Source organism: Sturnus vulgaris, chromosome 4, assembly GCF_052056855.1.
Source record: "Sturnus vulgaris isolate bStuVul1 chromosome 4, bStuVul1.hap1, whole genome shotgun sequence".
Lineage (NCBI taxonomy): Eukaryota > Metazoa > Chordata > Aves > Passeriformes > Sturnidae > Sturnus > Sturnus vulgaris.
In genome coordinates, this window is record NC_142246.1 from 66,927,691 (window position 1) to 66,952,907 (window position 25,217).

The 25,217-nt window shown below is 37.0% G+C and overlaps 1 long non-coding RNA gene across 2 annotated transcripts in view; it reads right to left on the reverse strand.

The window, feature by feature from the left end:
* Positions 1-1,441: 1,441 nt before the first annotated feature.
* Positions 1,442-25,217, reverse strand: part of LOC148224065 (uncharacterized) — a 160,268-nt gene continuing 136,492 nt past the window's right edge. Inside the window, exons 3-11 of one of the 2 annotated variants that reach the window (XR_015803404.1) lie at positions 24,931-25,201; positions 22,382-22,536; positions 18,396-18,621; positions 18,174-18,277; positions 17,241-17,616; positions 16,593-16,824; positions 11,845-14,003; positions 9,382-9,984; positions 1,442-5,461 (exon numbers count right to left, since the gene is read on the reverse strand). This is a non-coding gene — a long non-coding RNA (uncharacterized LOC148224065). Of the gene's footprint in view, positions 5,462-9,381; positions 14,004-16,592; positions 17,617-18,173; positions 18,278-18,395; positions 18,622-22,381; positions 22,537-24,930; positions 25,202-25,217 lie in introns of both variants that reach the window. The other variant, XR_015803403.1, reaches the window with a different exon arrangement.

Sequence of the window (25,217 nt, forward strand, 5' to 3'; positions counted from 1 at the left end):
GTGAAGAATTATGCAGAGAGAGAGCAATAACTGGAGAACTGACATCTAGAAACTGAAGACACAGGCTTTAAATTTACAGTGCAAAAACACAGGCCACAACACACTTTATGTACATAGGATAATTTCCAGTATTAGATGCTAATTTAAGGCACATTCTCCTGCCTGCCCCCAAACAAAAGGGATAACATAAATTTACGGACAAAGTACAGCATAATTAAACAAATAGTTCTCAGGTATGAAGATCCATAAAGAAATTCAGAGTGATATATTGTTTTCTTCTCTTTTATCCTTTCATTTAAAATGGCTAAAGAGAGCTTTCTAAGACATAAGCCTCTTTTTTTCTGTTTTTTGCTCCCTCTTTTTGATCCTTACCATTTTCTGAGTGCCAACACATTTCTCCATTCCTTCCACAGCTCACAGTATTTGCATCCCCATGCCTCCCTGTAGGAAAAACTTTAAACAATCGTATTGTTATCAACATGCAAAAAGATAATGGTTCTTCACCTTGATCACATGAGTAATCACAATGCTACTAAATCAAATTGCATAAACAAAGCTTAGCTCAAGATTTCATTGCTGATGGCTTGATCTTTATCATATCAGACAATACCTTAAGATCTCTAAGCTGTGAGAGCTACTAAAATTGTATAAACTGTGTAAGAGTAAGAATGGAGAGAATATAAATAACCATCTTTACTGTATTAGAAGAGTGGGATCTTGAAAATGCTCGAGAGAGTTTGCAGTATTTCATTCAGGCAGTTTTGGACTGTTCACAAGATTAAGCTATAGACCTTAAAAGAAAACTAATTTCCATTTGTCTAAAAACCAGAGAGGCTGGTGTTTTAATCAAGTATTTTTTCATGTCAGTGGTCTTAATATGAAATATGCTTTATGCTCAGCTACTTTCCTGGTTTTGAACCTGTTGTTACTCGTACTTAGCAGGGGTGCCTCCAGTTATGCATCCAGTTGTGCCTGACATTCAAAGAATCCTTTTGCAGGCTTCCCAAAGTCCCTGCCTGTAATAATCACTAATTTTTACTGGTTATAGAAGTATTATAAAGGTTTGTGAGTCTCAAATTACAAATGCATTTGGAATAAAAAGGTTTTTCTGCACCTTCCCCTGTAAGACTCACCCTTTGCATCTCTAGCTCTGGGACTGCTTGGGGACCAGCAGATTCCATAGGAATCTGACTTCAGTGCAGGAAGGATCTTCAGTAAAAACATCCTTCCATTTTTGGTGTCTTGCTAAATAAAACCAGAAATGGCAGCTCATAACTTGTGTTTCTGAATCCAGCACAGTACTAGCAGAGGTTAAGGAATAATCAAATTGAAGACCTGACCATCTAGCAAAACACAACAATTAAGTTGCTACAGTGTTTTCACTGTCATTGTTGGGTTTTCTTTTAAGTTTATTTAAGCAAAAAATAATATGCAACAGAGATTTCAGAAATATGAATTTTATTGAGATTCATTTCACAGAAAATTTTAATACAAGAGATTAAATACAAAGTCTTGTCAAGTGAAAGCCTGTGAAACAGAGTTCCAATCACTGAACAAAGTCTGATGGAATTGCTAATTAGATCACATATTTCTCCTTAGCTGTAGAACAAGGAATCACACCAATGACTCCACTTTTCATCTGCAGAATAAGTTTTCAATCCCTTTTGTAACTGGTTAGTACAGTACAAGGCACAAATTCCTACTGATGCTGAACAGAAACATTTATGTATTTATAAGCTAATATATGCCTGGGGAATAAAAAGCCTCCAACTTTTATTTTTCCAATATTTATCATCCATTGAAAAACAGATGGTAGGAGGTAAGCCAGGTTATCTCAGACTTCTCGTGATGGGTTCAGTGGCAGAGACCCAAGCAGCCTCCTATGCAGCAGAATACCTATCCCACTGGCAGCCAGTTGTTTTTTTTTTTTTTCCCCACTTAACTCCTTTTTTCTGCTTGGAGCCAATCCAGCCCAGTTCAGCTCTTTTGTAGGAGCAGAGGAGCCAGTATTGATTTCCCATTTAAGCCAATCTCGCGTGAGCCCCACGCTGCCTCCCTCGCTGCGAATGCGGGCAGCGCTGGAGGAAACCAGCTGCAGCATTTTCAACACTCAGAATTGCTTCTTCGGGCTGGATGTGAGCTGAGTTGCAAATCAGAAAACACAGGAAAAAAAAAAAAAAAAGGCGAAAATGGCAGCGTAGATAGGCTTTCTTTTCAAGTCTGATACACGTTCAGCACTGCCTTCCTAGAAAGGGTTCTCGGAAAACAGGGAGTTTGCTTGTTAGAGCGAAAGGAGAAGATTCTTATTATAGGCTTCAGTGCAGTTGTCAGCCAAGATAAAAAATCCTTATACCAAAGTGGCCTTAGAACAGTGGAGCAATGAGGGTTTTAGAAAAAAAAATCAAAATTTCGTTTTTTTACGAAAGTGTGAAAATCTGTTATAACTGTCTCTACTGAGTGTTTATGGGTTTAGGCTGAAGACTGCAGTGATGCTTGAGGATTCTCAGGCTCTGTATCATGAAGGTTTTGTTACTAGATTCTGAGTTTTCTGCAGGAGTCCATTGCCATCAGAGGGGAAAAAAATATCTTCAGCATTGGATATTTTTAGAGACTAGCACTGAAGTTTTCCCACATGTTTTACAGGATAAATAATGCTAATAACATTGATGTAAACTTTCCAAAGTCACTCAGCAATGACCCTCAAATATCAAGATGTAGTTGCTGAAAACTGGAACGTTGTTCGGTAGAAAATTAACATTTATACTTCATGAAGTATAACACAGTAAACAAACAAAATTTTGATTTGTGGATTGAAAGTCAGAGAGAGAATATTTGACCCCTACACAAAATTACCAAGCTACCCTAAAAATGGTACTTTAAAAGTTCTCACTCAAAATGGCTTCGCAGCTCTCTGACCTAATTCACTCACTCTCTGTTCTTAGCTGTTCACAGTCTCTAAAACGGGAATCTATATCTGGAGTTTGTCAGGGACAAATTGTTGGAAGCTCTTGCATGGAAACAGGATACTTCCTTCTTTTGCTGGCATATCTGCAAAACACTTAAGAGTAACTATCCCCAGACACTCTTGTTCCTGATTTTCATGGAGAAACAAGCCACCAAACCCAGGTCACGACTGCTCCTGCCCCACATAAGAGCCAGCAGTGCAGTGAGATTAGTCCACTGTGATTAATAAAGACTGAAAGAACAATCTGCAGCAGCCTGATGGATGGAGCAATTTCAAACTGTGCCACATGGATGTAAGAAACCAAAAACAACTGCAGCTTCCTGACCCAGCCTTCCAGGCTGTTTGCAGCCTTGCCAACAAAGGTGGGAGCTGCTTCTACACAGAAATTTTGACTAATGGGGGGGGAAAAGACCAGTTTTGATTGGTTTCTTTTTCTATACAGAAGGCAACGGGCAAAATGGAGTCCAATAGGATATTATGAAGCTTAGATATCAGCAGCTATATTTTTTAGTTAAACGTTCTTTGTCAGAGAACTTTATGCAAGAAGATTTCCCACGAGAAGAAAATGGAGTTAGGTGGATTATTTTCATGTAGTGGAATCAATAACCTGAGTTTCCTTGGTGAGTGGTCAGAAGAGCCAAGGTATCCACACCAGGGAATAATTAGCAGCCTAAGCTGCTGGTTTGATTGATGAGGCTGCTGAGTGATTATTTCTTCAATTTTCCCCAAGTTCAATTCTCATAGACTAGGGTCAGTGAAAAGAGAAGTTAATTTTATGCTATCAGGTACTGATACTCAGATTCTTTCTGTATTTATTAATATATCTTATTTGTATTTTCAAAGAGTGATCTGGAGGCGCTGCTGAGAAGCTAAAAGATTTTACAGATTTTTTTTTTGTGGGAGTTTTGCTGAATTTGTGGCATCTGGTAGACTTCAGGAAGAATGACAGAACAAGCTCTGCCTAGCAGAAAAAGCACGAGGAGGAGGCAGTAGTAATATTTGGAGAGAGTGAGAAACTTGTGGAAGGAGAGAGGAGCATCAGAGCTTTATTTGAAATATAGTGCCCAGTGAGAGAGAGGAATAGGAGCAAATGTCAACAGGAACAAACCAACCTTTTGCTTTTTAATGTAGTCATAAAAAACTTACATGCAGATAAGGAATATTTTAAACAGCATCTCAGATAGGAAATGTCATTCACATCTACTGGGAAAAAGAAAAAAAAGCCAACTAGAAAACCCTGATGCCTGGGGCTATGCTAATTCTTTAATGTGATGGCATTCCTTTTCTGAGAGCTCTGTAAGCTTTCCAGGCTGCCAAGCATGCTTGGTGCCCATGTCTTCAAGCACTGTTCCTGCAAGGTTCCTGAGTATATTTTCATTTTAATGGGTTCTTAAGTCAAGCATCTCTGGAAAAGCTTCCTAAAAAATGAGTGAGAGCTCATGCAAGGGACAATGACATTCTTTAATATTTACTGCACTAAAAATAGCTTATAAAAACAATACACGGCATACAGAATGTTCTCCTTGTTCAAAAATGGTTGTTTTTAACAGCATTTGATGGATTCAGAGGGCTCTTGGTAAGTACCATTAATATATTTTCTCTATATATTCCTTCAGTACTAAAGAGCAAATTGCTTAATATGTAATCTTGAGTAAATGTTTCCCCACTTACATGCACTCTCTCTTTCTGATATGCTTTATTCCTGCCTGAGTATTTTTCTCCTTTTAATATTTTCAGCAGGCTGGATTTATGAGCCTATGAAAGCAAAGAATAGGAATCATCTTCTCCTGAAGCCAGCTGCACTAGTGAACTTAGTGAATATCTGACCCAGCCCTGAATGATGATTGTATGAAGAGAAGAGCATGAAAAACAAAATGAGACAAAACCACCTTCATTTTCCAAAAAAAACTTAGGAAATACCAACACTGCACAAAAAGAGAGAGAAGAAGGAGGAAATTAGGGAGAGTGAACCCACAGTTTGTTTCATTTTCCATTCTAACATCACTCCAACTATAAAGAATGACAGTATAAATGATCAAACAACTGTTTGCTAATGCATTATAGATAGTCATACACAATATGGCAGCTTTATACTTGTATATTTACCCACCATGAATGCAAAATATACTGAGTGACAGGTAATGTAGCCAAAGCTTCTACTCTCTGTAAGCATCTGTGTACTATGAATTATAAATGAGAGTCTTGTGTCCAAAGGTAGCAAGTAATGTAGATAATGCCATCTGAGTAAATGAATAAATGTGAAACAGATGCTTTTTGCATTCAGGGCACACAGGTACAGCCAGGAAGCCACCAGTACAGATTATGGATGCTGCTGAGACAGCTGTTGTCTGCATCCAGTGCCAGGTGCATTCCTACCTGGGCTGTGTTGAGACAGTTAAAAAGGCCTTTCTCTAATTCCTTTTTAACAAGTTTCTAAATAGATGAGGTATCTTCTTATGCAGATTCTTCAGGTGCTTGGACTTCCTCAAGGCATTCCTAAAAAGACAAATCAACAACATTATAAAAGGGTCCTGTGAAAGAGGTGGTGAAATGGATCATTTAGTTTAAAACAGTCGTAAAATAGCTTTTCTTTGTCTTTTATGCAAGTCTCTTTGGGTCTGCCATTATTTTTCAGATCAACAAATATTTTGCCTCAAAATGAGACTGCAGGTTTTAAAAAATTACTGCTAGAAAGGCATTAAAAACCTTTTTTTTTTTTTTTTTTTTTCCCTTATATGTAAATTTACTTATTTTATAAGCAAAGAGACAGGAGCTTGGACTCTGGCTAGGGAATTGGAGTGTTCTTCTTGTCAGTACAGACGGCTCCCTTGATACCTCAAAGGTAGGTTGAACTCCCCAGATAAAATTTTAAACCTAACAGTGCTGACAGTTTTTGCTTGTGAGATACAACTACTGCTATTCTTTAAGTTCAAAGAAGTTCATAAGTTTATATTGCTCTTGCATCTGTTCCTTTTCTGCCTAACACTAGAGTTGTGCTGTGTCCATTTTCATGTATGCTGAAGGAAAACTTCTGTCCTTCTCACTTGGAAGCAAAAAAGTGTCTCAGACCCATTTCCCATTTCCCCCAGATTTGTCATTCATGGGTTACTTATGTCATGTAGGGTTAATAAAACAGTGGTTACCAAGTGTGTAATGAAAGTCTGTGAGCAACTGTAGTAATAAATATGTTTCTTGTTTAGCCTGAGTACCTTGAACTATTCAAAACTCTCAAAAGGAAAGATTTCCAGGACCAGTAAATATCTGCGCCTATTTTACAATGTAATTTCACTGCCTCTTGCATAACTGAGAATTTCAGAGATTAGAATGTATAATCAGAGATTCATGTAAAGTTCTGGAAGAGCCTGACAGATAACATTCAGCTTATCAGAACTTACTGAGCTGGTATTTCAACCCTTAAGAATATTTATGCAAAACTACCAAGGCAGTCATTGCAGTAATTTCACAGCATTCCCTCAGAAGTAATTTTTTCTTTCACACCAAATATCCCTAACTCTTCAAAGTTTTTTGGCATATGTGTGGTCAGTCAGGAATGTGATTTTCCTGCCATTGCCAGATTTTTAATTCATTTTGAGTGCACTCCAGATTAATACAGATTATATCCTAAGAGGAATTCTGCATTTATACAGATGTAATAAAGAATTGAGCTTTGTAAAGCAAAAGCAAAAACTGAAACCAGAAGTACAGGCCCCACTCTCTACTTTCTTTTTTTCTTTGTTTCATTTGCTCCCGTGCAAAGTCAGCACAAGACACCATCATTGTTCCATTTTGACATGTCTACATCCCAGTTTTTCACTCTGTTTGCAGAAGTGGAAATGACAGTACACCTCCTTTGGGTGTACAACAGTAAGATAGATGCAATCCAACAGGGACAGCCATAGCATTCCCTGTCCCCTAAATGACCTGTCAGTGCCATTGAGACATCCCAATATTTTTAACCTAGTAAATAAAGCAACTCCTTACAAGTTACAAGTTTTGACTTAAAAAGCAAGCAAAAATCAAACTATGCAACTGTGAAAGCTGCAATCTTGCTTTCCAAACAGCATGATTTTGTTCAGAATTATTGAATTTTAACCACAGAAATGTCAGTAATCCGCAGGTGGATAGTTCCTATTATCTTTATGTCCTTTCCTTTCTTTCAGCAAGTTGCCCTTGCATTTATTTCAGTGTAAAAGTTGGGGGAGAAAAAAAAGAGAGACTGTGGACATTTTTAAAAAGTTTGAGGAGTAATTTGAAAAAGTGATAGTTTCTGGTAATGAAGGTTGCTACCTTTGCCCAGGTCTCTCAGTATGATAAAATTCTTTCAGAATGTTAATTACTGAATAATCAGATTCCCTTGAAAATGAAACCTCAACTTTTACTAAAATACTATATTTCTAGATTATATCAGACCTATAGTACTGTCAGATCAACAATTACACTAAAAGAACTCATGCAGTCTTCTCTTTAGAAAGAGACTCTATTATCTCAAAAGAATTAGAAAAATATCTGTGATGCATTGCCAATATGGAAATACTCATCCCATTGGCCTCTATTATCCAAAAGGAAATGAGAAAACACTTCCATTACATTTTGCAGTGATCCATGCCTTTCTCTTTTTAAGTCAATAAACTATATCTTTCACTGTAGCAGTTTGTGCATGTGTGCAAAAATGACCTTTTGCAGTTTGGCTGCTGACACATGCTGGGAGAGGTGACATAGGCATTGTAAAAAGAGATGCAAACAGGTTTCTCCTGCCAGACATATCCTACCACAGAGTAATAAAAAGAGGCCTGCAAAGCCTCTTGCTACACACACTATTCTGTTGTTCTTTGTATCATGAGACAGAATTCCTCTCATAAATTGTTCACCCCTTGTGTTGGGTTGCAATGCAGGATGTAACCAAAAGTCTGTATTCTATCACCATGTGTTAAACCAGGTGGGGCAGTGCTCTTTATCTTTTCCACGACCCATCCTTCCTCCAGGGAGATATCTTCTGTTAGTGGCCCATTGATTCCCACTGCATGAGTGATAAAGTTACACCATCCCCCTGGGAGATGATCCAAGCCAGGGGGAGGAGCCAAACATTTCCTAACCAGGTAAAATCTGAGATTTGGAACATCAGAGCAGCCCTCTTCCACTGCATTCCAGAGGAAAACCAGACCCATCTACATCACTGGACCTTTGGAGGAAAACTGCACCTTTCTACAGGAGCACTGCTCCAACTGAACCACATCTGTCACTGCAGGAGGATGCAGCCACCATTCAATGGGACTGCTACCAAAACCCACACTGACTGACAGGGTGCCAGGTTGTATTCTGACTCTGTCAGTGGTTTGGGTTTGCTCCTTGTAATGTTGTATTTCTATTTTAATTTTTCCTAGTAAAGAACTGTTATTCCTATTCCCATATCTTTGCCTGAGAGCCCCTTGATTTTAAAATTATAATAATTTGGAGGGAGGGGGTTTACATTTTCCATCTCAAAGAGAGGCTCCTTCCTCTCTTAGCAGACACCTGTCTTTCAAACCAAGACACCCCTAATCGGTTTAATTGAGGCTGATGTTAAAACCACAGAAAAATGTTGTGAAGAGAAGGTCCCTCAAGTGGCTCTTGGGCTCTGTGGAAGCAGAGTCCCCTCTCTCACATCATATCACTACACACAGCCTGCTGAAAAACCGCCTTGAAACCGACACAGATTCATAGAGGAGAGGGCATCGAGGGGGCTCTCAGCACTCCCTGCCTCTTCAGAGAGAAAAAAAAAAAAAAAAAAAAAAAAAGACTTCAGAAAAATTACTTTGAAACTGGTGAAATAATCTTTTGAATAAACCACCAGTGGGGAATACCCACAGTCACTGAGGACAGCATGCTGTTCAGCGTATCAACAAAAATACATTTGGCCTGCGGCAATGCTGAGGGCAAACATATCCCAGATGGACTAGAGAGGCCCAAATACCTTCAGAGATGAAAATTTAATTAGAGGAAATGTCACTGCAGTGAACAAAAGGATTGCTTTAGTGATTTTTCATCATTGTTTACTACAAGTGAAGTATAGTTTTAAGTGTTAGGACAGGCAAAGTACAGGAATGTTCTTAAGCACTGGAATGGATATGAAAGGAATGGATGTTGAAGGTCAGAGAATCATCCACACTTGAGCAGTGATCAAAAGGGGTTTACACCATCAAATATTGGCAGATAGCAATTTCTAATTGCTTCAGTGATGGCAAAAGGTGCTGAAGGTGGTGCTTTCAAGCCACTAAGATGGAAAAAAACCTGACCTTATTTTGTTGGTTGGGTGAGGGTTTTTGTTGCTTTGCAATTGTTATTCTTGCTGTTGTGAGATTTCAAGGTTGATAAAAGCTTGGGTGTCTCTGAAACACACAGTCATCGCTGAAAGCTGAGATGGCTCACTGCCTCCTTACCTCTTTTGTAATCCACTGTATATTTTTAATTCTGATTCTTGCACAAGCCAAGGATAAAACAATATAGGACTCATCGCAGCACAATCACAAGGAATCAGCACCCTTAAATGAAAATACGTGAGATCTCCCATGATTTCTGATGGCTGTTTGGGATAAATTAAGAGAAAATAAGACATAGTACATAATAATATGCAATAAAAGACCTTATAGAATCTGTCAAACTATAGAATTTTCTGCATTTGGGTTTTACACCTTCAGAATGCAGGGCTGAGATTTTAGTGTGTTTAGTGTGTTCTGATCTTTTTTCCCATTCAGCCTTCATTCTAGATTTTCTGCTGCTCCTTTAGCAAAACAAAATAATCACCTTAATTGAAAGAATGCAAATAATGATTTCCCCACCATTGTATTAAAATAGTGCTACTTATAGAACTCTTTTTATTTGTTATTCTGTAATAGGAATTACTTACTATTATATGTTGCAAAAATAATAACAGAAATAGTAATTGCCATCAAATATCTCTCACAGAGGTCATGCCAATTTCAGTTAATCAAGAAGATCTCTACATATAGACAACTGGAGGGGAGATTAAATTTTGCCACAATCTAAGTAAAAAAAATGAAGAGAGCATTATACAAGTATAATTACATACAATTACATATTGATCAGTATACCTATTTGGTTAATAAGGATGATTAATTAGTTAATAAGACTTATTTTTTAGATTAAAGCTTTGCCATTATTTTTATTTTTGGTCTTTTCTTTTCTTCTTTTGTTCTTCTGACTCAGATACAACTATACATAGATGGATTCTTTCTCTGTAGCAGGTACTGTGGAACTTGAAGTCTGCTGAAGAACCTTCACACTGATTTTAGCAAAGTTTGGATCGAGCATCTGGAGTATCTTATTGACTTACTAAGGTTACTGGGTAACATGAGCATTAATTTCAGGTGATTGATTTTGGTCTCTCTTTGTGCTATTGCTTATTATCACTTTTTACTCATACTCCTATCTTCTGGCCCAAATAATCTCCCTAGATTTTCACTGCCCAGAGGCACTGTATTTTTTCTGGCAGTAGGAACTGGCTTTGTGTTCTCCTACATTGTCTTGTTAGTCCTTCCTCTTTTCCTTTCTTTCCTTTCTTTCTTTCCTTTCTTTCTTTCTTTCTTTCTTTCTTTCTTTCTTTCTTTCTTTCTTTCTTTCTTTCTTTCTTTCTTTCTTTCTTTCTTTCTTTCTTTCTTTCTTTCTTTCTTTCTTTCTTTCTTTCTTTCTTTCTTTCTTTCTTTCTTTCTTTCTTTCTTTCTTTCTTTCTTTCTTTCTTTCTTTCTTTCTTTCTTTCTTTCTTTCTTTCTTTCTTTCTTTCTTTCTTTCTTTCTTTCTTTCTTTCTTTCTTTCTTTCTTTCTTTCTTTCTTTCTTTCTTTCTTTCTTTCTTTCTTTCTTTCTCTTTCTTCCTTTCTTTCTCTTTCTTTCCTTCCTTCCTTTCTCTTTCTTTCCTTCCTTCTTTCTTTCTTCCTCTCTTTCTTTCCCTCCCTTCCTTCCTTCTTCTCTTTCTCGTGGTTTTTGCTTTTTTTTTTAGCAGATACAGCTCTACACAAAGTTTAGTCATGTGCAGAAATTTGTTAGATTGATGCCAAAAGACCTGCCCAAAGGCAGGCTCTAAACACATTATTGTTTGAAACCTGCAACAGAGAGTCCAACCAGCCTCTGATTAGGCAACGTGCCATACTAAGTAGATATTAATGAATCTTGGCAACCAAGTATGGGAAATCAGTTTGCTTGCCATCTTTTCTCTGTTACAGATGGTTATCTGGAAAACAGTCCAAACAACAGAAATAGACCATATGTAAAAAAAAAAAAAAAAAGCCTCCGTTTTTTATTTTCAGGTTCGCAGACTATCAGCTCAAGATTTCACAGTATATATTATTTTTATAATTCAAGATGAGCAAGTACGTCAATATCCAAATGCATCCAAATTGTATGACACTGAAGAAACCAATACTTTGCTTTGTGGGATTGTGGTTGTATTACTGATATTATGGACTTCTGGATGATCAACACAGATTTCATCTACAAGATGAAATTACAAATTTCTTCTGTATCTGTCTATCAATATCAATAAAATGGAAGTACTGAAGTAAATATTGCTGGGCAGAGCAAATAAATAGATGTTTAAGGAAATATAACACTAAACTCTAGTTTAACACTGGATTACATTATATATGCATCTATTTTACTATTCCAGTTTTACCAAAAGTCTAGACAATAAATTGATCTTCATCTGATCAATTCATCTATTAAAGTAAAGATCAATGAAATCAATTCATCTAAGTAAATCCTTCTTCAGCTAAAAGACAAATCCGAAGGGAAACTAAGTCTCAGAATGTAGCTTTCTTCCTCCACTGATTAACAACAGTGTGGATCTTCCACCAACTACAGTGATCATAAACTGAAGTCAGTATAGTACCTGAGACAACTTCTGAGACAAACAAAACTCCTTAATCTGATGTGGATGATACCCTCTGCAGAGACACAGGAAATGTAAACATGAGTAGAAAATATCTGTGTGTATCCATATGTAATCTCTTAATGCATTTCTTACTAATTATTTTTCTGCAGAAAACTTTTATGGAGTTATTTTCCAAACAGCTGGACTAGAATAGAGAAAAAAAATGCCTGAAAGCAAACAAAAAAATTCATAAAAAGGCAAAGGGTGATTCCTTAGTAAGAAAAAGAATTCAGAGATGCAAAATATTTCTATGTTTTGTTACGTAACTATGGAGCTTCATGCATGATTTTTCAAACTATTCTGATGACTTATGCACCACATGCACCATTTTGTGATGCTCCTACTCACAGTGAGCAGCACCTCACTTTCAAGTATTTGATCTGAATTCATTAAGAGCACAAATGGTGGTAGGTAACTAACCAGCAACAGGAAATCACCACAAAATATCACTGAATGAGTGAAATTTCTCACATTATGTACAAAGCAGGAGAGAGGTGAAAGCCTGGTGCAATATTTGCAATGCAACATGAACAAGAATTTCATAATCCTGCCATAAGGGCCATATCCTAAAAAACCTCCTGAGTGCCAAAACCAGGAATGAATGAGAACTTTTGGCATGTAAGTCTTCACTCTGAATTAAACCCACTCACCATCTGCACAAGTCTGAAGGTAATAAAGTTCACTTGGTGCCCTCATCTAAATTTTTCACAGATCAAAATCTCTTTTAAAAAACACAAACATGACTGACATTTTCCCCTCTTATTCTTAAAGGGGAAGTACACTTGAGCATAATCTTCAATGTGTTCTACCTGGTGTACACTTCCTCTAGCATTGTAGAATTTTTGTTTTGTTCTTAATTTCTCTTTTTTCATTCCCAGGTATGTCATCACAGGTATGATTTTACTATATTGACTTTATCACTTTTACATGGAAAAAAAAAAACAAAACCAGTTAAAAAGAGAATACACACAGTTGTCTGCAATGAATGTCTGCAGTCTATTATTTTGGCTTTTCTGACTTTCAATTGGATAATTTAAGCATACAAGAAGTAAAAGTTTTTCATAATGAGAAGATGTTCAAGAACAGGGCTATGGATTCAGGAAGTTTTCCTTGGTTTTTACGTGCCACTTCAGAGAAGCAGAGCCTTGTGTGATGATAGGGAGGAGGAAAATATTACACGTAGTAGACAATTTGCTCCTTTGATTTTATAAACAGAATTCCATATGTTTTCTCTAACATTTGCCTTGGGTTTTATATTTGTTTGTAGATTCTAACTGTGAGGTGAAGATTTTTCCTTTATGTATTTACAGCTCAAATCTGTACATCCAGAGACTTTGGAAACTTCCAGGTCCTGGTACTGTTTTCTGTGAGTAAGAACAAAACCATCTGACAAAGACAGTAGTGCTTAAATATGAATAGTGAATTAATCTGATCCTAAGAGAAAGCTTAACAAACCCTACTGGAATAATTTACCCATAAATCCTTTAACATGAAATTCACCTCAGCAGGTAATCTAAGCACTGACACTGGTGTGGACTAGAGGAACATAAACCCAGCTCTGCCAAATTAAACCAGAGACCAGATAACTTCTAACAGCTAAATCAGAGGGTGAGCTTTAGAAACAGCTCTTCTGTGGCTTCTCTATGTGTCTGCTTTAACCCACATGCTAACCTAAATATTTACCTTTTGCTGTCAAAAAGAGCTTTGGGAAGCTTAATATTTGTAAAGCAAGTTGACTAGCTCAAGCAGAGCATACTACCAAAGTATTATTTCCTAGCAAATAACCATAGTTTGGCACAGATTGAATCAAAATGCAGTCCAACATTTGAAAATTAACAGTAACAGAAACCATTGGATAATTCTTCTTGCACCAAAGGGAAGAAAAAAATTGTTAAAAATGTCTTAGCAGAAATCTAAAGAGGTTGCTCCAAAGAATTTGACAGAAGAAATCAACATAACTGTGGGCTGGAGAAACTGGAGTCTGTTTTTCACACTGACAAAAGAATAACCCAAATCAACTAGCAAAGCTATGTCCTCCCTCCCCCACCAAATACCTGTATTTTCCTTTGCTGTAGAAAATGGCACGTATGTCATCACTGAAAGTTGGAAAACATATTCTTAATGAAACAGAGAGAGAAAAACTGTCAAAATATAAACAAGTTGGTAATGTTTGTATAGAAATTCCAGGTATCTAGGGAGCAAAATGATGAAACAGAATTAATGTTGAAATGCATCAGGCTGAAAGTAACAGAGTTATAGTGCCAGAGATATGTTGGAGGATGAGTTTTAATGAAGTGGAATATTGAACTGTGTGCCCTGAAGAGAAGAATTAAAGCACAAAGTGATGGTGCAGAATATACAGGAGGCTAATGGTGTGAAAGACTGTAAGAGGCAAAGAGGGATAACATATAAAACTGGACCTTCCACTGTCAGGATCTGTGCAGAGAGATTTGTGTACTCTTAAAAGGAATGAGTACATTGCCTCAGTTTGCCCTGTGGATAACTGAGCTGGGCAAGAGAGCATGAGAGACATGGGAAACAAGTAATGGAAATGAAAATTACCATGATAAAAAGAATCATAATGTAAGTCGTTGTATGTGCTGAGGTAAAGGAATGGGAAAATCTTAAGCCAACAATTGTGAGAGAAATAGTACATAGGATTACAGGTCCAGTGATGAGTATCCCAAATAAATCTATCAAGATATTGAAGAATCTCAGCAGTACTGCCAATGTTCAGAATGAGAACTGAAGATCATGGTATTACAGCCTGAAAGCTGAACATTCTTTACAAAAAAAAAAAAGTAAAGCATTAGAGGAGATTGGGAACTAATTTATCATTGCAAACATACCATGTTTGAAAAAAAAAAAAAAAAAGAAAAAAAGAAAAAAAGAAAAAAAAGGCAAAACCACAAAGAAACATGTGAGAATGAGAAATTCTGCATTAACAGAACACAGAAACTGTCAAACATTTGGGTACTATTAGTGTCTGATACAATAATATGTGACAAAAATTAATTAAAACAAAAGATGAGATTTAGCTGAAGATAGCAAGGTGAATAAGCTGCTATTTGAATTATAGCATATTAGCATATATTAGCACACATATTAGCATATTAGTATATATTATTAATATAGCATCTGTCTATAAACCCAAAGTAAATGTAGTCACTTTTAATTAAGGCTGTTATATCCTGTCTAAGGTATCTCATTCAGCTTTGAATTGCTTCTGGTTACTAAAGCTCTCTGATTTCAGCCTGTGGTGATCTTGGTTTTAGCAGTCTTCTTCCCCATATCTAACATTATTCTGCTCACTGCTTTTTCCTCTTGTACAACTAAAGCTAAGCTGAATATAACCTATTTTGACTTCTTAGTAAATTTTGGTATTTTCTTACATATATTCTTGTGTTAACTTCTTTTTATAATTTAATACTGTACACAAAGGGTTCCTAGAAGAAGTGAAATCATAGGTATGTGGTGTTCAGATGACTATGTCAAGCAAAAGAATTTTTTTCTTGGACTGTATATTTAAATCAAGTGTCCATTGCCAAATTTCAAAAGAGTCAGAAACAACCTTTTCCCTCACTTAGGAAATATCACTAGTAGCTTATTGGACTTGCTGCCTTTCTGTGCTTTTAATTTTGAGTGGAGATGCTTTAGTTTTATTGGACATAGTTCTCATCCATATTTTGAACAAACACCTTCTAGCAGTTTTTTTTTTTTTTTTTTTAATTTTCATGTGTTTCACCAAATTCTTTCATCTCTCTGGCACTTGCTTTTCTGCGTGTCAGGATCTCAGCCTTTTTTTCGGCGTCAATGACATCAAACACCTTTTTTCAGTTTCTGTTGTTGTCTTCTAATTTCTCTATTCAGCTGATCTGTTGCACTCACTCATGGCTAGTTAAGTTTTGGGTTGGAGTTGTTAGTGAGGGAATGAAATAAATGAACTCTTTGCATCTCAGCAGCCTCCCTGGTTAACTGTGTGTGTCCATTTACACCATCTCCCAAGCAGCATTTAGAGCTTCCTTTTCCCACAGTACCAACAGAATTAAAACCAGTTATTCACATCAGGAATGTACTGCTCTTTCAGCGGGTTTATGTCAGGGTTTCTGCAACTTCATTTTTGAGACCACAAGTCTCAAGCATTCAGTGACCTAAATCAATGTAGTACTTGGACAAGTGTGCAGCACACGGTCAAGCTGACTCCCAAAAAACCACGATGCCCATGAGAGCCACCTCCATTCTCAAGAGAGACAGGCAGCCTGCTCCCCATGGACAGCCCAGCTCTACTTTCAGCTTACTGCCTTTCCTGCACTCTAAAGGGATGTGGCATTCTTTAATTTCTTGATTTTAATCATCCCTACTTTATGGCTAGTCACAAGAAATTAAAAGCCTTTTGTGAGAACCAGAGTATTTGACTAAGTAATCGTTCATAAATATCTTTACTTCCCCTTGTGAAATGAGAGTATAAATAACCACATCATCGTGCTTTTGGTCACAATTTGAACATCATCTCGTGATAGCTTGCTGTGATTCATAGCAAGGAGTTGCATTTGTGGGTTTCTGCCTCTGACAGTACCCCTAGAGAGAAGTGATTGCCCTGCAAAAGGGAGAAAATTACTCTCAACAACTCCTCTCCTGTCTGCTCCACCAACCAGGCTATATCACAGCCATTTTACCTAATCTTTTTTCGGTTGTGGCTTTCTCACCTTGTACAGATGTCCCAGCTCCCTCTTCTTTCTCAATGTTAAAATCCAGTAGTCAAGACAGAGCCTTAAAAACCACTTGCATTGAATGATTTACTGGAAATACATTCCTTTGCTCCTCCAGTGATGCACACATTCTCGGCTAATTAATGTCAGAATTATATTTCTATTCATGCTGTTGCCAGCAAAATGTGCAGCAAATATCCAAGGAACATGGTGTACCAATGACAGCAACCTTAAAAAGCAAAGAAATTTCAGGCAAACTGAAATTGCACAGGAAGAACAGCAACCCCAAACCTCAATGGCAGAAGCACAGAGAAAAAAGGCACATGCTTGGCAATGTTACATTAATGCTTTCCATGAGTCTGTCACAGTCTTTTAAAAACTTAGCTCCACAAGGTTAAAAAAAAAAATAAAACATTTTCTCTGCAGAATATGAACTCACAAATAAGATACCCTGTCATATTAAATTTTGTAACTATTTTACCACTGCCATTTGCAAATGAGTGATGGAGAAAACTTCAAGCATGTTTCCTTTGCCAGAAAAAAATTTACATTGACATTTTATTTTGGTTTTAGAAAAGAAAAATCACTCTGATCATATTACTTGGGTCCTAGAGTACACAGCAAAGAGTCTTGCTTTCTGTTTACCTTGACCTCAGGTATTTAAATTCTTTTTATCTTCATTTCCATTTCCTCTCTTTCATTTTTATTTCACATTTATATAACTGTCCTTCAAAGCTTCCCAGTGTCTCCATGTCATCTCAGGTGTTTATCTTTCCAGTTCCATCACATAAATTACTTCCAAATTCTGTTGCAAAAGCTGCCCACCTAGTAACAAGGAATTCACTTTTAGTGCTTTTTCTAATTTTGAAGAAATTAAATGGAAATACATATTTCAAAGCATTCATGACAGGCAGACTATCAGTCTCTACATGCTTTCCTCGCAACTTATTTTATGTTTTCAGTGTGTGCTTCCAACATCAGATCAAGCTTTGACAAATGTATCTTCAACAGTTTACTTCTCCTAAAAAAAGATGACAGGAAAAAGTTGGATTATTTTTTTTAACAGCGTAGAGACTATATATTGAAACCATATGTGGTGTTTCTACTTGGAAATATGTAAAGATTCCTTGGTTTTAACTGGCATCACATACCCCATAAAACATTATATTTTCTCTGTGAATACTGACTCAAACCAGTTGCTTGTACAGACTCACTTTTATTTTTCATATTTTATTTGTTTAGTAAGGAAAAAATGGAAAAGCAAGCGTACCTTGGTTGTGAAAATAAATTATTTTTCCCTTTGCATTAAAACAAAAGAGATCAAATCTTCTTTTTGCTGATCTTGAATATTTTCTCTGTTGAATATAAAAATTCAAACTGTCCTGACTTGACTACCCTTTAGCAGTTAGGGAAAACCAATGAAATTTAACAATTAACCTGAAAATTGTTTTACATGAAGGAATAAGAGGGTGGGTTGCAAATCCGGCTGCTATACCCTACACCAGTGAATGGCAAAGTATCCTTTGGAGTCAATGGAGGATTATTAAAGGGATATTGGGAAAATTAAAGAGCTCTGACCTGTTACATTTACGAGTCCAAGCTGCTCCTTTAGATTAAGATTCAGTCAGCCATTAAACACTTGTTTTTTACATCACAGGTGCAATTCCCAAGCTCCATAACTCCTGTGGTTTGGGGCACAGAGAGGGTGGGAGTGGAGAAAGCAAATGGGAACACTTACTGGAATTTCTTTACAAGAAGATTAGCAAATACAGATCTGAACATTTTACACTCAGCACCAACCTTTATGGATTTGATCACTTCCTCTGGATTCAGTGTATTCCTCCCAGGATTTATATTTTGGAGGTTTAACTGCTAGAGGTCAGAACCTGGGGTACTTCAAGGCTATGTGGAAGGTGCACAGTAGTCTTTGAATATGAACATTTCACCCCAAATCTCCCAGACTCTGAAATCCTCCTTGCTCAGGTAACATGAGAAAAAGCCTCCATTGGTTCTCCATTCTTCCACACTGGAAGAGTGAATCAAGTGACAAACAGAAATCAACAGAATGTCCTGTGAAAATGAGCAACTGTTCAAAACATTGATGACAGCTCCAATTTGAAGGCACTGAAAAAGTAAATATTAAGTAAAGGAAGTTAATCTCTATTCACAGCACTCTCACAAATTAAAGGTTAAAAACAGGCAGTGCAAACTTACTAGCAGTTGCCAGCTCATATTTAAAACATTGTCACATCAACTTATTCTTTTAAAATAATCTCACCACACTCACCCTATACACAAATCTTACTTGTTTCCCCCTGCCATTTATTCACCTTTGTGGCAGTAATTAGCAAAGGTCTCTGATTAACCCGGAGAAAACTGAAGATATAAAACAGGAGCATGAAGTAAAACGAAATATCTATTATTATATTTTACCTTCCTCTTACATTTCACTATATAAATAGGAATCAGGAAAACAAAGTGGAGGGGTTTTGTTTTTGTTTTTTTTTTTTTAAAGAATCTTAGTAATCTTTTCCTCTTTGTTTTAATTTTGTATTTTACATATAAAGTTTTTTCTGCCTTTTGTCCTTTATCCACTCAGTTGCTTCTGTTACGTGGCAACTTTGTTCTGTCTAAATATTAGACTATGAGTTTCCAAAGCTAGCTAAGAAGCTCTGAAACATGACTTGAAGCCCCTTCTGCTGTGGATTTCTGCATCTATTAGTTGTCCTGATACAACTGTTTTCAGAGAATTAATGAAAGGATCAAGCTCAGAAAAATAATTTCAAGAAAGGTTATAGTTATTTGTTTTGGTCCAGGTTTAGCCATATAAGTGCAGCATAAGTAATTGATCCAACATATTTTAGGAAGGCATTCAGGAGCTCAAACAAGATAGAACATGAAATCAGAGATGGAATATGGCAATAACCTCCAAACCCAGCCTCATACGCAGAGATTTCAGCAAGGAAACTCACTTTGCAATTTAACTGCTTCAAGTACGCACTTACCTCTCTCTTTTGCTGCTTTTCCTGCCATCCCTGGGGCTTCCATGAAATGAAGCATTAAAAAGAGCCCAACAAACTATGCAATTTACAGGAAACAAATGACTTGTGATTCATAGCCTGATATCCTGCTTCATACTTAATTGATTCCAGTTAGGCGTAGCAGGACAGTAGTATTCTGCATTTTATGGCCTAACAGAAATGTCAGCCATCTGTTTGCACCTGCTGAAGTTGCTAGGGATAAGCACTACAAATCCTCTGAGCGTCTGGGCCTGGATTTCCAAAGCAAGAAGGTGATTTTTGGTGGTGGCTGTCAACATGAAGGCATTAATAACAAATGTTAGAGACAAGTCTGAGAGAGAATGCTCCCTCCAATCCAAACAACGTGATCATTCTCAGCTAAACCTAACCTTCAGAGAAGGAGTGAGCAGACATTTATTTCTTGCAATTTTACTGTTAAGCTATGGTGGATGAACTAAAGTGTAGAGCCTGTATTACTTGGGACAGATGGGAAATTAGCATGTCATAAAATTCGTAAAAAAAGTGGTTGATGATGCTGTCTGCCTCAAGAAAATAATTACTTAATGATTGCCTCCTTTGAGAATACCTACAGACTAGTTAGGGAACAGCTAGTTCTCTGATTTACCTATTAGTAATATTTTTAGGTGTTTGATATCTTTCAGGTAAGATGTTTTGTACTGTTAATTTATTCCTTTAAGAGTTCTAACCCTTACCTTTAAATTTTTGGATGCTTTGTATAACGGAGCCATAGTGAAATCCAACTTTGAAGCCCTGTTTCAAATTTTGTTCTAATTTAGAAGCTGATTATTTTCTTTCAGTATTTCTTAAAGTGGCTTAAAGTTGTATAAAAATATCTTTTCCTAATTGACCTCATTGCTTCCATACAGCCTAAAAGGTGGTGTTCAGCAAATGCATTAGTTTGTCTTTAGCAAGTGAGATACTGAGGGCTAGAAGGTAACCAGTTATGTATTTTCTAAGTTAAATAAAAAATACCAGTTAGGACCAGGTACAAGAAATATAAACAACTAAAGGCAACTGAAATTCTTGGGAAATATAATGAAAATTTGAAAAATGTACCTTCAGAATGAAAATATAAAAACTAATCCCTTTTGGTAACTATATACTCTCTGCTCCAGTAAGTGTCTCGGATTTTTGGAGGCAGGTCTAAACTGATGGAGCTGACACTGGAGTGTAAGGGCCCATGAGCTAACTCATCCCCTGGAACAGGGATGTTGGCACAGTCCTGTGGGACAGTTCAGATCCAACCATTCTATTGAACTGGACCAATTCCAGAGGAGCTATTCTTTCCCACCTGCCCACCCTTCACAGATGAGCTCTAAAGCTGTAGAGATGAAAGTACCTAATTTACTTCACTGCAAACTTTGTCGGGTTGGTTTGGTTCAAATCAATCTCATCTGCAATTTAAACTAAAGAAGCGAGCTCTGCAATGAAATAAATAATCAATGTTTATGGAGTTCTGCCTGGGTTTGCTGTCTACCAGCTGTGGGAAACTATCCACTACCTGAGGGATAGTCTGTTGTTGAATTGAGACATAATGAATGAATCAGGATTTTTCTCTAGAATCCACAAGTGTTCTGTCCTTGTGCTAATGTTCAGATATTAAACTGCAGTCTGATAATCCTTTGATGTGCTCTGGAATTATAAACACCTGCAAACCTGAAGTTTAAGGACACTGGTGCATGTGAGGGTTGTCATTAATACATTATGAACTGCTAACAATGGAAAAAAAAATTGTATTTCTTTTTCTGAGAACTCTTCTGTTCTGGAGTACCAAAGATGATCATTACACCTTTTGACTTATTCATAAAGTTAAATAACTAGAAAAGATAATGCATTCGACATCTCTTTTTTTTTTTTTTTGTAAGAAATTCAATGTTGAAAGCTGCAAAGAATAAAATAATTCTCTTGGTAGTGATAAAAAAAATTACAGGGAAATGCTACTGCAAAATAAACCTGGAGAAAAGGATAATGTTAATAATATAAATATATTTATTTGCAGTTTTTAAGACTTTTATTTTTATTTGGGAAAAGAGGAAGTTTCCCTACAAATGTTCTCCTTTTGGAAGGAGGGAACTCCTTCATCAGTTCTCAGAGAAGCCCTTGCAGTGCCTCCAGTGAAGCTTGCAGTAGGCTGTCCTTGGATGCTAACTGTGAAAGCTTTAATAAATATCTACCTGCTTCTCCTCTGCCTACAACTATCCACCATTCTAACAAAATATAATCCATTCCTAGCTGGACTCAAATAGCAACAAGTGATCAGAAAGGCAAGGATAAGGAAAGCTGGCTGGCTCAGGTCAGATAGCACAGCTGGGGATTAAAGAGAGACAAAAGGAGTTAAAGTAGCCAAGGAGGCAATCAAGTGTTTTGATCAGGTGAGCAGGTTATAAACCACGAAACTCAGCTGGCAAAGGGGAAAGTCAGAAGTGCTTATCTGCACCAGTGGAGTCAAATTAAATCAAAAAGGTATAAGGAAAATGAAGATTTGGGCAATGGGCATTGCAGTTTGTGAAGGCACACCCATGTCACAATTTTATGAAAGCAAACAATTTTTGCATGGGAGTAGTGGCTCTCAAGGTATTTAAATAGTCCAGCTGTTTTCAAAAGGAACATTGGCTATTCCCTGAAATCTGTAAGGCATCATCAGAATGAAGGGTCAGATTAATGACTCAAATATGCTGCCACTTAAGCTAAGGAGTGTCCCAGCACAGTCACCTTGCATACACAGGTATATCAACACACACCCACCTCCAAGCTTTCCTGAAGACTGACAGATTCTGTCAACTTTGCATACACAGATGACATTCAATCCATTATTCCAACCAGTTCCCAAAGGTCTCAGTCATTCAAGATTTATATCATGGCTTGTTGATGGAATCCACTTTATTTCTGGCAAAGAAACACTGAACAAGGAAATTGGAGTTAAGCAGTTCGCGGAAATATGAACCTGACTCTTTGAAGAAAAGATTTTGTGCCATATTTGCATTTTTCTGACAAAGTTCAAGAAAACCTATTTCTATACCCATTTATTGGTGCAATCAATGCAATGGGAGGCTGAAATAAGGAATACAGGATGTCTGTATGCACTTTTTTCCATCATATCTAGGCAATGATTACTCAAAGACTATCCTCATATCACACATTTTCAACAATTAGTTTTTTCAGGAAAAACAATTTACTATTCAGGGAACTTGTTTATGAGATATAACCATATACAGTTTTCTTGATGAAAATTCTCACTGAGTTGTGTCAGCTCCAAAGAGTGAAACAGAAGATTTGTCAGGACCCATGGCTTTTTGAAGCTCAAATATTTGAATGTTCTTTGTACACTGGATGAGCGTAAAGTAAGTAAGCCTGACTTAATTATAGGTTCTTGATGTAATTGTTACTGAGAAACACCAAAGGTTTTTTTATTATTTATATTATTAAAAATATTTCTTTGCCTCTTCTAAAAAGGCTTTAAAAGCAAGACTGAAGTTCCTATGACTTCTCTTTTTTTAGACCCTTTTTTTTCTAGCTTCCATGCCTCAGCCTTTTTGTTTTCTGACAAGAGTGAGCAGTGAGGTCACTTTTTTTTCTGTGGGGGGCACTCAGAAGTTCCACCTGGCATGGCATTGCTAGGTGACCTCTTATCACATCAAGATGCCAGCAAGCTGCTCCAGTCTCTCTCTGAACATAACCCATGGCAATGGTGGGGAACATCATGAGAAGTGTACAACTTATTAAAGTGGAAATCAACAAGTCACAGAATCACTGATCCTTATGCAGGGGAACAGATATCAGGATTTTTATGCTGGCTTTAATGCTCATTACAAATTCAGCTATTTCCCATTACTCTAGAGATATAAAGGGGAGAGTCTAAATAAAGTTTAGTCCTTTGTAGGACCCAACAGTAAAATCCTTCAGTTTATTAAAAAATTAATTCAGTTTGGCATATTCTGTCTGTGTTTAACCCTTCTAAAGAATTCTTATGTAAAGGTCATTTTTAATTTCTTAACAATATCTCTCAGAACAGACTATTTTAGAAGTACAGAATCTCCAATACTTAAAGCCAATGAATATATGCAATATATGCATGTCACTAAATTTAAGTATTTGTATTAGATTTAAAACAAACAGGCAGCTTACTAACCAGATCAGTACAAAAGCAGTTTCTGTAATCGAGTTGGCACCAGTTCACAGAAAATATAATTTGAAAAGGTTCACATTTAAATGAAACTTGCTTTTCATGCTCAAATGTCATTCCAAACTCCAAGGATGAGATATTAACCCTTCATTCACTTTGATTTAATGAAACTCAGCGCTAAGCCTGAATAACCTTGACTGTACTTACTCACCACAATATAAAAATTAAACAAAAGACCCTGTATTGCAATCGCTTAATTATAAGAAATACCAACCGAAAATATATGGATAAACCCACAATTCTCAGTTAAACGTATGCCTTTGGCCTTCGTCATGGGTGGGGCAACCTAATCCCTGATTTTATCAATTGTGTCTTCAAAAATGAGCCACTCACCCCTTTCCAGCAATGTTTCTCCCCACATTTGGAAAGCCAGACATCTGGGGGCTCTCTTTCTCCCCCCAAAAAACCTCCAAGCAAGGGCAGTGAGGGATGCTCCACTTCTCGATTCCCCCCTCTCATGCATGTGAATGAAGGAGAGGATTAAGCTCCAGACAATGCTGACAAAACTATTCCAAATACAGAGCTTTTCTATCTCATTGCCATCCACACAGACTCAGCTAGTCCAGGGGAAAATTACCCCAATGGGATTGTACAGAGAAGTCACATGTTAATCCTCTTTTTCTTACAGTCAGACCACTGGGAAAAAACATGCAAATGTATACAGGCACATAAAATATGTGAGTGCAGAGTACATACACACAGAGATCTATCTACACACATAGGCATATATATATATATATACACACAAATATGCACAAACTATGCAGGCACATTTGTGCCTGTGTCTCCACACACAACCTGATTTGCTTCAAATTCTCTCTTTCTGTAAAAACTACAGAAGGAAAAGGAAAGCAGCTTCTGGTGTATATATATTTATATGCACACACAAACACACACACGTATATACACACATAGAGCATATTCATGCTGGCAGGAATATTAGAAACCCAGAATAATTTGTATCTTTACTTTCCACTTTGCCCCGTAGCCACCTGGGCTATGAACCCAAAGCCATGAGCATTGAACCCAAACTCTGTGAGGAAGAGTGCTCTGATAGATGTCTGCTGCTCACAGTCAAAAGCAGCAGGTACCAAAGGACACAGAGGTTTACCTGTGCAATTCTGTTTGCAGAGTTAGAGGTAGATGGGTTTCCTGTCACCCCTATCCGTGGTGATCTTGTGCAATTTCCAACCGTGGAGCTGAAGAGATCTCACTTTCCTCAACACTCAGATTTCTTTTATGAGATGTAGAGCTTGAATTGGTATTTTTAAAACCAAATACTCTTACAAGGTGCTGGTCACACTGTCCTGCTGCGAGCCACTTTGGTTTCACTCAGTGCCCTTTGATTCCACAGGCTCTCTTCATTCTTCAGAACTGCCTGCCTGAAATAATTTTTTT